This window comes from Peromyscus leucopus, chromosome 4 (genome assembly GCF_004664715.2).
Source record: "Peromyscus leucopus breed LL Stock chromosome 4, UCI_PerLeu_2.1, whole genome shotgun sequence".
Lineage (NCBI taxonomy): Eukaryota > Metazoa > Chordata > Mammalia > Rodentia > Cricetidae > Peromyscus > Peromyscus leucopus.
This window is the reverse complement of record NC_051066.1, coordinates 25,973,118-25,987,757: the sequence shown is the minus strand read 5'-3', so window position 1 is coordinate 25,987,757 and position 14,640 is coordinate 25,973,118. Positions and strand designations below refer to the sequence as shown.

Sequence of the window (14,640 nt, the reverse complement as noted above, 5' to 3'; positions counted from 1 at the left end):
CTTTAAGTAATTTCCTAATTCTGAAAATATATCTCTTGACTATAATCAGGTACACAATGCTTTAAAAGCAAACATGTCTGAGGATGTTCCAGTCTTCACTCCTTGGCTAGCCTATAGCCAAAATCCACTAAGCATTTGGGTAACCCTTTTAGACGTTATCATATTTTGGACACAACATGAGTAAAAAATCACACAGATTGCTTTTGTGCTATATGTGTGCTGTGTCTACTGGGTGCTAGTCACGTGATAAAAGATGGGCCAGGCTAGAGGAAGAAGACTGAAAATCTACTTCAAAGTATGTTGGTTCAAGCTAAACAACTATCTTGCCTATCCAGAGGGCCTAGTCCAATACCATGGTGTGTGTGTGGGGGGGGTCCTCAGCTATTGGTCCACAGTTCATGCATTTCCACTAGTTTGGCTGGCTGTCTCTGTACATTTTCCCATCATGATCTCTATGTCCCTTGCTCATAGAATCCCTCTTATCTCTCATCGATTGGACTCTTGGAGCTCAGTTTGGTGTTTAGCTGTGGATCTCTGCATCTGCTTCCATCAGTCACTGGATGAGGGCTCTATGATGACAGTTAGGGTATCCAGCCATCTGATCACTGGAGTAGGCCAGTTTAGGCACCCTCTCGACTATTGTCAGTAGTCTAAGATGGGGTCATCCTTGCGGATTCCTGGGAACTTCCATAGCAATCTGTTTCTCCCTATTCCCATGATGTCTTCCTTTATCATGGTATCTCTTTCCTTGCTCTCCCACTTTTCACCTGTTTCAGCTTGAACCTCCCGTTAGCTTGAACTGTTTAGGGGCCCCCAGGCAGTGGGATCGGGACCCGTCCTAGGTGTATGAGCTGGCTTTTTTGGAGCCTAGTGCCTATGGTGGGACACTTTGTGCAGTCATGGTGCAGGGAGGAGGGGCTTGGACCTGCCTCAACTGAATGTACCAGGCTCTGCTGATTTGCTATGGGAGATCTTTCCTTGGAGGAGGTGGGAATGGGAGGTGGGTTTGGGAGGAATGCTGAGGGGAGGGAAGAGGGAGGAAAGGGGGATCTGTGGTTGGTATGTAAAAAGAGTAGACAATCTCTTCATAATAACAATAAAAATAAAAACAAAGTATGTTGGTTCTACCACAAACTACCCACATTGAACGTCTCTGGGAATTTTGATAGTTTGATTTCAAAATTGGCTAAAGTTTAACTTTGTCCTCCAAGATATTAGTTTAAGAACTTATACATTTTCTTTCCACCGATATGACACTAATGATTTCAGGAGCAGTAGATAAGAAATTTCTTTTGAAAGAATTTTAAAGAGTCATTTTTCCCCAGTTGTATGTTTTTTTATATTTAAAAACAAAACCAACCTCCACCCAAGTAACCTCTAAACAAACAAAAGGTGAAATAAAATTCACAGGGCACCTGTACGTGCAGTTGAATACTGTATCTCTTACTGTGTCAGAAACTGTAAGGAATGTATGCAGATGTTCTGGGGTTCAGGGGGAGTACCAAGCTTTAACTCTGCGGGGGGTTGGAGAGACGAAGTGAGGGAAGTGAGAGAATGGGGAAATCAGTTTATTTTTTTTAAACTGTGTCCAAATGAATACATTCACTTAAGACGAAAAGAGGAAAGGGAGATTGGGAAATGGGAATAAATGGGAGGAGAGGGGAGTATTGGACCTTCTCGATTCCACCTGACCAAAAATATGAGGGAAATTTATTTCATAATTGGAGAAGAGATTTTTTAAGGTGATAGAAGAGGATGGAAAGGACAGGAAACACAAGGGGACCAACCAGGGAAAAGGGGTCCCAGGGAGTAGAAAGGAGTCCAGTGCCCATATAAGAATCTCTTTGCTTCTCTCTTTAGCCATGATGTGGTAGGCTCCAGTCTGGCCTCTGTCTCCTTACTTCCCACCTCTGGCCCAATCTTTCTGCTTTGGCTCACTCTACTCAGCCTTCATGTCTACTGTGCACATTCCTACCCCTCTTCCATTTCTTCGGAGATGGAGGATCCTCAGGTCATAGTTCTTTCTGTCCACTCAAAGACTGAAGTGACTCATAGAGCTTTTGAGGAGAAGGAAGGCATTATGGGCAGCCAGGGAATATAGCCACAATGGTGTGCAAGACAGTGAAGTTCAAGACATGTCATGCTGGGTGAAGAGCTTGAATGCTTTTGTATGGGTGATGTCATCAGGGCTATATGTCCTCCAGCACCCTCCCCAGCACGGAATCTTCTGTCCTTGGTCAGTGAAGGTAGATTTGAGTGCTAATCTTCTGCCCCAGTTTCCATGCTTCAATCAACTCTGTCCTTGATGCATCATGCAAGTTAACTAGTCAAAGAACAAGAGTGGGCAGATGGACCGATTATATGATGATGTCTGACCAGGACCCCCAAGCTAGGGGGATTGCATGTAGACAGGTAGGAGGCTGAGTTCACTGCAGAAAATGCTGAGGCTGATGATAGCAGAGGGTTCTGGAGAATGGGTAGGAGATGTGACAGAGATGTTGCTAAGTTATGTGTTGGCCCTGGGAGTTATCACCAGGATTTTATTGGTTTCCAGGATTCTGACACAGATAGTACACATCGTATTTTGGTGACTCCACTGCCATGGATGGAGTCTGAGTGATACCTTTCCTACTTGTACTGCTAAGCTGGTGGAATCACATTGTAGTACATGGGTATACCCCTGCTGGGAGGCCTCCTTGCACAGACTGGCTGGCAGCATGGGTTGCTGGAAAAGCAGTCGGAGTATGTTTTGCAAGTCACTGCCCATGAGGACTTGGTAAGAAGGCAGTGGAATGTACTGAACCACCAGACCTTGCGTAGGGCTTCCCATGATGCTCTCCTAGTTTCTGAGTAGACTTGTGTTCTGAGTCTGATGGGCCCTAAGTACGCCTTGGTAAGCTGTCTACTGCTGGTTAGATGGGCTGTAAACTAGGCTACTGGGATGGCTGAGGCAGCTGTTGAACATACTGAGAGAAAGGTCGATATTGATGGTTGGAATTAAAATGCTGTAAGGGATAGTAAGAAACCTGGATCTGTTGAGGAGGCTGTATGTAGCCTTGTGGAGGCAGGGCTTGCTGAGTAGGTGGTGTATGGTTAGGGGTGGAATAGTTGGAAGTGGAGTGGATAAAGGGGCTTGTTCTGTAGAGACCATGATGAAGCTCACTTGCTGAGGACACTGGGAGGAAATTGGGGGCTGGAACAAAGGTGAGGATGGGCCAGCTACTTCAGCTGAACCCTGGAGCTAGGCCCATTTGTCAGAAGGAGTCACTGAGGTCGTCTGCCTGTAAAATTATTAGCTATTGTTGAGGGTTGAGTGGGAAAGTAGGAAGTTGCTGCTGCTACAGTTGCTGCTGTTGCTGCTGGATGTCACAAAAGAGAAGGTCCCAGACAGATGAGGATGGAGATTCAGCTGAAGCTGCTGGCTTTGGTGACAGGGAGTTGCATGTGTTGGACAGCCTATTGAATCTGTGGTGCTCCAAAGCAATGGCTCCAGGGATTTGAGTTTGCCATCTGTGCCACTCTGGTGGATGCTTGAGTGTGCTCAGTACTTCACAGTTCCTGCTGATGTCATTTAGATATCCATTCTGTCTAGCCTGGTTATCACCTTACTGGCATCATCTTTCCTGAAAATGAATCTGCTGAAATGCTGTATTTTCCTCATCTTTTATATATGTTATGAAAACCTCTGTTCATGGATTCTTATGTTGTTGGTTTTATTGATGGTGGCAGCTTTCCCAGTTTGACCAACATTGTGGGCCATCTCAAATTAGGCAGCCATCAGTATAATAGCATTGTTGTCATTAATAAATCCCAGAATCCCCTATTCTAATGTAAGCAGCATCATTCTGACCCCTGGGTTCTATTTTAGTTTATTTGCAAGAAATTCACATAAGTGCATTCCAGTGGAATTTTCATATCCTTCACTGGAGTCTCTGGATAGGATCTTCCTTGGGACTTTTTCTTTGCTTTTGGTCTTGTCTTTCTTCTCAGAGACATCCTTTGTGGACTTTTCTTCCTTCTTGCTGGAAGGGCATCTGATGTTCAATTTAATTATATCCTGGGTATCTAGTGGCCCATCAGCCAACAGGGTAGAGAACTCCTCACATACTGCCAGGCTGGACCAGCTAGAGCTTGGAATTCGACTTGGCTCTTTTCCTGGCCTGACCAACCATGGTTTGATGTCCAGCTCTGCATCTCCTGCTGCAAAACAGCACCATCATCCTCTTTCTCAGCTTCTTCCTTATTTGATGTCTTAGAAATAAACTTTTTTTTTTTTTTTTTTTTTTTTTTAACAGATTCTTCCATCAGATTTTTTCCCCTGATTCTTTCATTATTTCCAGGATCTCCTGAATAGTGTTTTTTTAAGACATGTTCTTCAATAGAATGCAGTAGCTCCTCTGGATTCCTGAATAACATTTTTGGCAAAATAGCAGGATTAACCTGTAGAAGTGAATAGTCTTTCTATATATCAATAATGAACCTGCCAAGAAATAGAGTAGAAAAGAAATTCCATTCCCATAGTGTAGCTAGAGTTTTCCTGCCTTGCCCACAGTCAGGACAAATCTCTGTCACCCGCCAGTCCCACAGCCGCTTAGACCCAACCAAGTAAACACAGAGACTTATATTGCTTACAAACTGTATGGCCGTGGCAGGCTTCTTGCTAACTGTTCTTTTATCTTAAATTAACCATTTCCATAAATCTATTCCTTGCCATGTGGCTGGTGGCTTACCGGCATCTTCACATGCTGCTGGTCATGGCAGCGGCCGCAGTGTCTCTCCTCAGCCTTCTGCTTCCCACAATTCTCCTCTCTCCTTGTCCCACCTACTTCCTGCCTGGCCACTGGCCAATCAGTGTTTTATTTATTGACCAATCAGAGCAATTTGACATACAGACCGTCCCACAGCACTTCCCCTTTCTTTTTTTTAAAAGGAAGGTTTTAACTTTTACACATCTCCAAAGTCAGCTTGGTATATTTGGGAATTTGGGCGTAGCTTCTCTTACTACTTCCTGCTGGAGGGGGGCGCTGTATCTTATGGGGACACAAAGAAAATTTTAGGATCATGGAGTAGTCCGTGAGGCTGTATCGTCTGAGCCAGTTGCCTTGAAACGATTCTGGATATTGCATCATCTGGGCCATGGTGTCATCAGAGACCTTTCAGGTGGTCTTGGCTGGTCAAACCTGATGTATCTTAATCTGGAACAAATCCATAGCCTCTGGCTTTCTGTAGAAACAAAAACAGAGCCTCCTTTCCAAAGCAACATATCCTTACATCCAAATTTTGAAGTTAAGGTACCTTTAAAACACACATTTTGGCATAACTCAACAGCTTTTGCAATCAAATGTTTCTCTTCAGTTACGAATATCAAAGAGAACATAATCCAGATTCTCTGTGTGGTAGCCATCTTTATGTGGCTTATGTTTTATATTACCTTGAGCCTAATGCTTTAAATTGCAGCCTTTTAAGCCTGAAATGGTGCTGTGGCTGCTGGCTCCACCCACTTCAGCTTCCCAACATGGCGGTGGTACGGTTTTCCGCCAGCTCTGGGAGCCATCGTGGGTCTGTGCTTTTATCCAAGCAGCGTGTAGCCCAGAAACCTCTTTTTGTTTTGTACTAGCAACGGCTAAATCCACCACGCAGCTTAATGTGCCACTTGCAGAGGCCTCATACCCGCCATACTGCAGATCGAGCGCACACACCAGGAACCCGCCAGTAGCTCATACCAGCAGCTGCCGCTCAATTGAGAGAGACAATTAGGAAGCTGTTTTTAGCTCCATTTTAGAATCTTTTCTCAGGTTTTAGGTAGAAACTTTTGCCAACACGTTGGGCGCCATTTGTAGCTAGAGTTTTCCTGCCTTGCCCACAGTCAGGACAAATCTCTGTCACCTGCCAGTCCCACAGCCGCTTAGACCCGACCAAGTAAACACAGAGACTTATATTGCTTACAAACTGTATGGCCGTGGCAGGCTTCTTGCTAACTGTTCTTTTATCTTAAATTAACCATTTCCATAAATCTATTCCTTGCCACGTGGCTGGTAGCTTACCGGCATCTTCACATGCTGCTGGTCATGGCAGCGGCCGCAGTGTCTCTCCTCAGCCTTCTGCTTCCCACAATTCTCCTCTCTCCTTGTCCCACCTACTTCCTGCCTGGCCACTGGCCAATCAGTGTTTTATTTATTGACCAATCAGAGCAATTTGACATACAGACCGTCCCACATCACCATAGCTCAACAAAACAAAACAAAACAAAAAACAACAACAACAACAACAAAAACCCCACCTAAGAATAAACCTAAACAAGGTGATAAAAAGCCTCCACAATAGAAACTTTAAGACACTGGAGAAAGATACTGAACAATACTCTAGAAAATGGAAGGACTTTCTATGTCCCAGGATTGACACAATTAATATTATAAAAAAAAGTAGCTTTAATCCCCAAATTAATCTATAGATTCAACATAATTCTCATCAAAATCCAAATTATATTCTTTAAACAGCCGGAAAAAATTATGAAAATCACATGGGAGCAAAACAAAACAACCAAACCTCTAATTAGCCAAAGGAAATCTAACAGAAAAAGCAATGCTAAGAACATCAAAATACCCGACCTTAGCAGCACTGCAGAGCCATTGTAACTAAACAGCATAGTACTGGCACAAAGACATATAGGTAAATGGAATATATTAGAATGTAGACCTAAACCCATACAACTACAGCCATCTTCCTTTGATGAAGATACCAAAAATATACATTAGAGAAAAGACAATCTCATTAACAAATGGTACTATAGCCAGGTGAGGGGGCACACACCTTTAATCCCAGCACTCAGGAGGCAGAGGTAGGCAGATCTCTGTGAGTTCGAGGCCAGCCTGGTCTACAAAGTGAGATCCAAGACATCCATGGCTATACAGAGAAATCCTGTCTCAAAATAAATTTAAAAAATGAATGAATAAATGAATGAATAAATAAATAAATAACAAAGACAAATGAGCAAAAACAAAAAAAACACAAAACAAAACAAAAAACCAAATGGTGCTGTGAAAACTGGATGTCCTTATTTTTCACTCTGCACAAAACTCAACTCCAAATAGATGATTAATCTTAATTTAAGATCCAAAGGTATTAGAAAAAAAAACCCTTTAAGACATAGATCTAGAAGAGGGTATTCTGAATAGAATTCTATCTAGTTGGAAGGTAATGCCAACACTTATCAAATAGGACCTCATGAGATTAAAAAGCTTCTGCACAGTAAATGAAACAATTGATGGCAGAGACTGTCTTAAAAATGGGAACAATTCCTTGCCAGCTACACAATAGACTAATGGTTCATATCCAGAATTTACATAAGACCCCTCAAAAACAAAATAACAAGAAATCAAATAATCAGTCAGTAAATGGGCCAATGAAACAGTTCCCCAATGATGAAACAAAAATCACCAACAAAAATCAGAACAAAATTCAGTGTCATTAGCCATCAGCGAAATTAAAATTCAAACTACAAAGACATTCCATCACATCCAAGTCATAATGGCAGTCATTAGGAAAGCAAATAACAACCGATACTGGCATGGATGGGAAGAAAAGGAACCACTCTATAATGCTAGTGGGAATATAAATAAGTCAGTCATTAATGAAATTCATCTGATAGTCTCCACAATAATAGATGGACCATATGACCTCCCTATACCTCTTCTAGGTATAGACAAAAACTCCAAATCAACATATCACAGAGTAGCTTGCATATTGATGTTTGTTGTAGTACTACTCACAAGTTTTGGAGCCAAACTATATGTTAATTAACAGAGAAATGGATAAGGGAAATTATATATATAAATTTTTTCATCCATAAAATTGAAGTCATGTCATCTACAGGAAATGGATACAACTGGAGATAATCATACTGAGTGAGTAAAGTTAATTTCAGAAAGTCAAATATTTCAAATTTCCTCTTATTTATTGTTCCTTGATTTAATATACACTAAGAAAAATGTATGTATGTATGTATGACATGGCATGCAAGGAGAAGTAAAATTGTCTAAGGGAACTATTTGGATATTGAGGAAGTGGAGGAGGAAAAGGGGAGAATAAGGAAGCATGGTGAAGAATATACTCCTAATACAATATATATTTGCATGAAAATATCCTTATTTAACCCAAATCTTGTGTACAATTAGTATATACCACCACAGAAGAAAAACTCATTTGTCTGAATATGACAGCTTGACATGGCTGTAGCTATCTTGATTCATAACCCCTATAATTGTCCTAGAGTTATTCTAGTCAGTTTTGCCTGTATGATTTTTGAGCAAACTATAAATAGATAAAACCATTAGAGTAGCATGTGGAGCTTTGCAATCAGACCCTGATGCCAGCAATGTGCCCAGTTCTTTGATATTAGTTCAAGATAAATCATGTAGGTTCAGCTTGGATGAAGTCACATTTGTCCTGACCATCATAAATGCTCTTCCTTCTGAACCGAATTGAAATGATTCAATTGATCCTGCCACTGATGCTCAGGACTGTGTGTCTGTCAGTAAGTCCCTGTGAAGCATACTGCATGAAATCCTAATTATGGTGGCTTTCATTCACAGCATACTAGGCTGGTACTCCTACACTAGAACCAGGCTGTTCCAGAGTATAAGCTCCCCCTGTCAGTCCTAAATTTGAATGTTTCAACTCTGTGTCTCTTTTGCATTTGGTGCCCTGTTTTTTTTTTTCCTTTTTGACTATAGTATATATGGGTAAAATTTATATAAATATGCATATATTTATGCTTTCTATTAGCGATATAACACTTACAATTATAAACAGAATGACCAACAGTTTAGTTACTGGTTTCCAAGAATGTGACCAAATTAGTAAATGCTGAAATGCCTTTTCCTCATTATAAAAGTGTAGAATTTTTAAAAATATTTTTTATATTGGAAAATTAAAATATAATTATATAATTTTCTTCCTTTTCTTTTCTCCCTTCCACCTCTCCAATGTATCTCACCTTCATTTCTTTCAAATTATGACCTTGTTTTCTTTAAATGTTGCCATGTAAGCTTCCAGGGAAAAGAAGTAACCAATAACTCTGTCCCATTATTATATCTGTGAACTATGACTATATACAACGAATATATACATATATGAACATATACAATAATTAGCACAAAATGAACTGACTGTATACAATGAATATATACATATATGAACATACACAATAATTAGCATAGCACAATATCCCTAAAGGTGCCATAGTGGCCATAGTGGCGTGCATGCCTTGGAGGCAACCACAGCTGTCTAATTAGACTTAAGACCTTCTCAATAAAATGGAAACTATAGAGATTTTTAATGCATACTTTAGTTTAAAGGATTATTTCATAATCTGGGAAATAATAGAATTCTAGAAAAGGGCAAATTATGATGAAGGTAAACAAATTAAGTTTAATATAGCCCATCTTAATGTGGCTCACACTCAATCTGGCTGAGATCGGCAAAGGACTTGATCACTGTAGTAACATAAGAACCCTAAAGTTGAACAAGATTCCATCATGACAAACATGATTGTTAAGTTAGGAAACAAAGGATTATAATGAGCAATGTTCATCTTTTAAAGCTTTTGTATGCAACTGACACAAGTTAACCCTTCATATTTAGGGTTAATAAAATATCACATTTTATTGTCTAAAGAGAGAATTAAACATACTCAACTTCATTTGACCCAGGGAAGTACAGTTCCAGCAATAGAGAAGAGAACTAGAATAACTGTGAACAGTCCAATGTAATTAATGATTAATTAATTATAATCTGCATGAAGGAACTAACTGAAGCAAGAGTGATTGATCTGATAGAATGCAAACAAGCAAATAATCAAATATACTCAGAAAAAGTACTTAAGCCATGTACAAATCATATTATATGTCAACAAAAATAGAGTTGAATAGACTTATAGCTCAACAGACAACAGAAAGAGGAAACTCTGAGAAACAAAAGAAAAAAGATAAAGCAAAGGTGAGTGAACCAAAAATCAAAATGTAATATAGGTCAGAGAAACTATCTAGAATGTAGTATAGCATGACAAATGGAAGACAGAAGATAAACAGGTGAGAGGTAATTGAGAGAGGTAAAACCAAACTCACTTTAGAATGAATGAAACCGAATGAAGTGGTCCAGTGGAAGTTGAATTGGAAGTGGAGGCTGTAAGAACAGAAGGAGTAGGAGCATTTGCAATATCAGCTGGGCATGTCAGTAGATGAAAGACACGAGGTTATCAGTTTAAGAAAATACCAGGAATATCTGAGCAGAGTAACTGAATCCTCATCTAATCTCATCACAGTAAAATTCTAGAATATGACATGTACAAAGAACACAATGAGAGCAAACAATAGGAAGACAGGTGAATGCAACTTCAAGCTCCAAAATCTAGTCTCAGCCACCAAGGAAGATGCTTTGACAAGTTCATGTTCCGGAATTGTGAGCTCTAATATATTATGGCCTCAAGACAGTAAATATGTATTTTCATGGAAGTACAATCTTTCAATGAAAAGTGTTATGCTAAAAAAGCATCAACTTATAGTGGCTATGCATATTGAGACTCTTAGAATTTCAGAATTTTGCTTTAAAATGGTTTAATGCCATATGCATCAATTTTCTTGCAGGGAAGCCAATAACATTAGTTTATTACAGCGACCAACACCAAGCATCTTAAAGTTAAGCAACATCTAAAAATCAGAACACTGTCGAGGAAGCTTGAGAGACAAAGGAGCTCCTCTCCTTGATTCATGTTTTTAAAACAGTTTGTACAAAGAAAATATTTGGTTTTGTGTGTTCAAATCATGCCATATTGAAATGAGACATTATTAAACAGAAATTATTTGTCAGTTCCAAACAGTTGCCTCTGAGAGTAACACTAGGTTTGCACTTCGTCTTTTTACAGCAATCATATTTGAATACAGATATTCTTCTAAGAAGGCAATATGTTTCTCTAAACATGGTGCAGACACTTATTTTTGAAAATGGTCTTGGCTAAAAGGATGCTTGGGCCAGGCTTGCTCACACAAGCAGGGACTTCTTCAGTGTGAGTTTTAGGCTAAGAATATAAGGATAGGGAAGTGGTTTGGACTGTTTTTTGACTAATCAAATCTAAGCAAAGTCAAGAATTCAATTGCCTGGAGGGTCTTTGCCACAGATAACACAATTATTAACAAAAAATTGAAAAAAAAATCAATTGGTAAACTAGTAAAAATAATTGATAACGATTGTCAGGCATGAGATGTCACAAACTTGTTTTTTACCCATCAACTTTGAAGAATTATAAAATTTTAATATTATGTTTATAAAGTGTCCTTGACATCATTCTATGTGCTTTCCCTCAATCTGAAAGATGACAGTTGCCAATTCCTTTCAGTCTGATTTCAAATGGGATGGGGCTCATCTTGGGACATAGACTATTCTTACATGATAACATGTAAGACTGAGTTTGATACCATAAAACTACTGCCCGCCAAGTGCTGACAAGAAAGTCTCGCAATGAGAGAGCCTAGATATCACTATGTGGTTTAAAAATTGGCATGACACCACCTGGAGGAAATCTACATTTATTTTATATAGATGACAATGGTCATACTGCCACTAACCAACTGAAGACCTCTTGAACTACCATGTTCACTTTATCTTCCAGAGGCTCACACTTAGTATAGGGAGGTTTGTGTATGTCCAACAATATCCAACTCAGGCTAAGTGGTCATGATTTGTGCTAACTTCCTAAAGTAGCATCTCTATTACAGAGGGAATTAACTAACACAAATGTAGATGAATCTCAATACAATACAAAAAAATGCCACACAGAGAAAATGTAATAATAAATTAAAAAATATGTAAATGCATGAGTGCATGTGCACACACATGCATGCACACATGTATAGATGGGATAAAATTTTAGAGACCAGAAAGAAATAAAAATCAGGTCAAGATACAGATTGAGTAGATGGTACATAGATTTCAATTTCATCATTTTAGTAACCATATTTATTTAAAAGTAATAAGACAACCACGGGAAAGGACCTTTGCAAACCTCAAACAATAAAAATATATTTTACTTTGTGAGTTGGGCAGGAAGGGAATAGCTTTTAAATGAAATGGAACTGTGCCTGTTGCTGTTTAGATATTTTTCTTCACCCATAATGTACATTGTTACTCTTTTTATTTCTTCCTTCCACTCCCCTGGCTGCAGGTTCCTATAATTTGCCATCAAAGATTCCTGACCAATGTGATAACATTTGGATGTTGTATTCCTCAAGTGGACATGAAGATGCTGAGTAAAATGTCGGCATCCATAAACAGGTAGAATGAACCTCATATGTAATTTGGGCAACAGTGCGGTAGTTTGGTAGTCACATGTTTCACTAGAGCATATTTGTGCACATTCTTTCAACCCCATGTCTGAGGCTATTCACCATGCTTACCTAATTAATGCTACAAGGACTGAGTTCAGAATAGCTTTTGCTATGAAATAAATGGCTTGTGAGAAAGGAAAATATGGCAAACCCTTTATGGAAACTAGCTGATTTTTAGAGTGAATTCAGATCAGCTTTGCACAATTATACCTTTAGAGCATTAGAGGTACCAACTTGCCAAATATTTGTTACGGTGTTTACAGAGGTAGCAAGACTAAGTGAGGGGAGATTCAGTGAGTTCACTGCACTTGGTGATTACAGGATCAACTTAAACTAGGATTTTTTTCTTCATGTATTTAAGTGAGAAAATGAAAATATTCTTGGGCATTTAGCCAAATGAGGTGTTTTTCATCCATCCACTAATAGCTTCTCCATATGCCAACTCATCTTTAATAGTGGGATGACACATTCTGACATGTGTATGAGACCCTTCTGCAGAACCTAGGGTAGAAACCCACAGTCCCTTTTCAATTTCCAGGTTGTGAAACTCAGCTTTTGCTTATGACAATAATAGATTTCTGCCTCAAATCCCGAGGATGCTTGAGGCATTGTCATTCGCTGAAGGAAATTCTTAATTGACATCACTCAGAACTGCAGTTCCTTCCTGTCCTGTCCTGTCCTGTCCTGTTTGGAGAATGATTATGGAGTCATTCCCCTGAAGACTGACCTCCATGATTTCTCTCAGTTGACCTTAGCCAGGCATGGCAATCTATAATGTTACTTCCAACTGTTAAGATACTCATGATCACTGTACATACCAAAGCAAGTTCTTTCCTCCCTAGCTCCATAATTTACTTAGTTTCTGCAGATAGATTTCTGTAGGAATTCTCCAGAACACATTAACTTGGCCTTTACTATCTTCCAAGCCCTAATTTTCAATGACTAAGTCTTCATTGTATCAACTAAGGTTGTGTTATTATTTCAGTTCAAGCAACCTGATTCTCTCTAGCAAGGAGATAGTCTTTTCTGCCTGAATAAGCATGGATTTTGTCAGAGCCCATTATTTCACATGAATTTCTAATAAAGTAATGTCAGAGCCAAGGACCAGTTGTGTGAGCTTTAGGAAGCTGCATGGTTACATATAGTTAGCCATCAGTTTAAATGTGAAAGTTTGTCTTTTTGTGGTGCTGCTCTCTGTTAGTCAGCTGTTGAAAATTAGGCATGGTTTGAAGCCACTGGATTGTGATATTTGATTTCCTCTATTTCTGAATCCCAAGTCTATATCATGCATCTATGATATCCCAGCTGTAAAATTAGCAGAAGGTAACGTAGGGGAAATACATGATACATTCTATGTTCTTCTGACATATCAATACATGTCTCAAAAAAAGCAAAGGCTAACTTTAGCATCTCTAGGACATCAGTTAGGCAACCTGTATTACACATTTACTAAAAGACAAAGGATGATATTAAGCTTTTTGGAGTATTACAATTTTAGCCATGTTTGGTAGATGGCATACAATGTTGATTCAGAGTAATACTACCCATTAATATAAAGTCTTTCCATGCCTTACAGTCAAACAGTCCTTGCCTTTGAACTTAGCAAAGTTTCTGTGGCTTTCAAAGTAGATATTTCATTTTATGTGGAATAGAGTTCTCTGTATCTTATTGCTGCTTCTACTCTTAGGCATGTTTGGATAATTTGTTCTTGGCATGAAAAGCACTAATTACTCACCAATAATTAATTGATTATAGGAGTTTAATTGACTATTAGACAAAAACTAATTAAAACACTGCAATGTTGACAAGGTAGTCAAGGATTTTATGGCTTCACATGTACAATTCATGCAAGTTGTGAACTACTTTACTCTAGAAACCAACCTCCAGTTCCTATCATGGGTCCAAGTACTCTAGCACTGTAGTTCCTGGCCCAATAGCTATTGAATTCTACCATAAGCCAAGAGGTGTTTTTGAAAGGTTGGATGCTCATTTATTATACATTTTAATATTATGTTATCTCTACCTATAAGTTTTGATATTAAAAGACTTTCTGATTTATTGTTTTATGATTTCTAAGTTATAAAATTTAAAATATGGAGATCATTCTTCATGCATGTGAATATATGTTGCTGTGATTGGTTTAATAAAGAAGCTGACTGGGCAATAGCTAGACAGGGTAAGGTTAAGGGGAAAGCCAAACTGAGAATTCTGGGAGGAAGTAGGGTGGAGTGGGGAGTCACCAGCAGAGACAGAGAGAAGG

General features: G+C 39.1%; 1 pseudogene; it reads right to left on the bottom strand.

Annotated features, from left to right (window-relative positions):
• Positions 1-2,640: 2,640 nt before the first annotated feature.
• Positions 2,641-4,370, bottom strand: LOC114703095 (annotated as a pseudogene).
• Between the last annotated feature and the right edge of the window lie 10,270 nt (positions 4,371-14,640).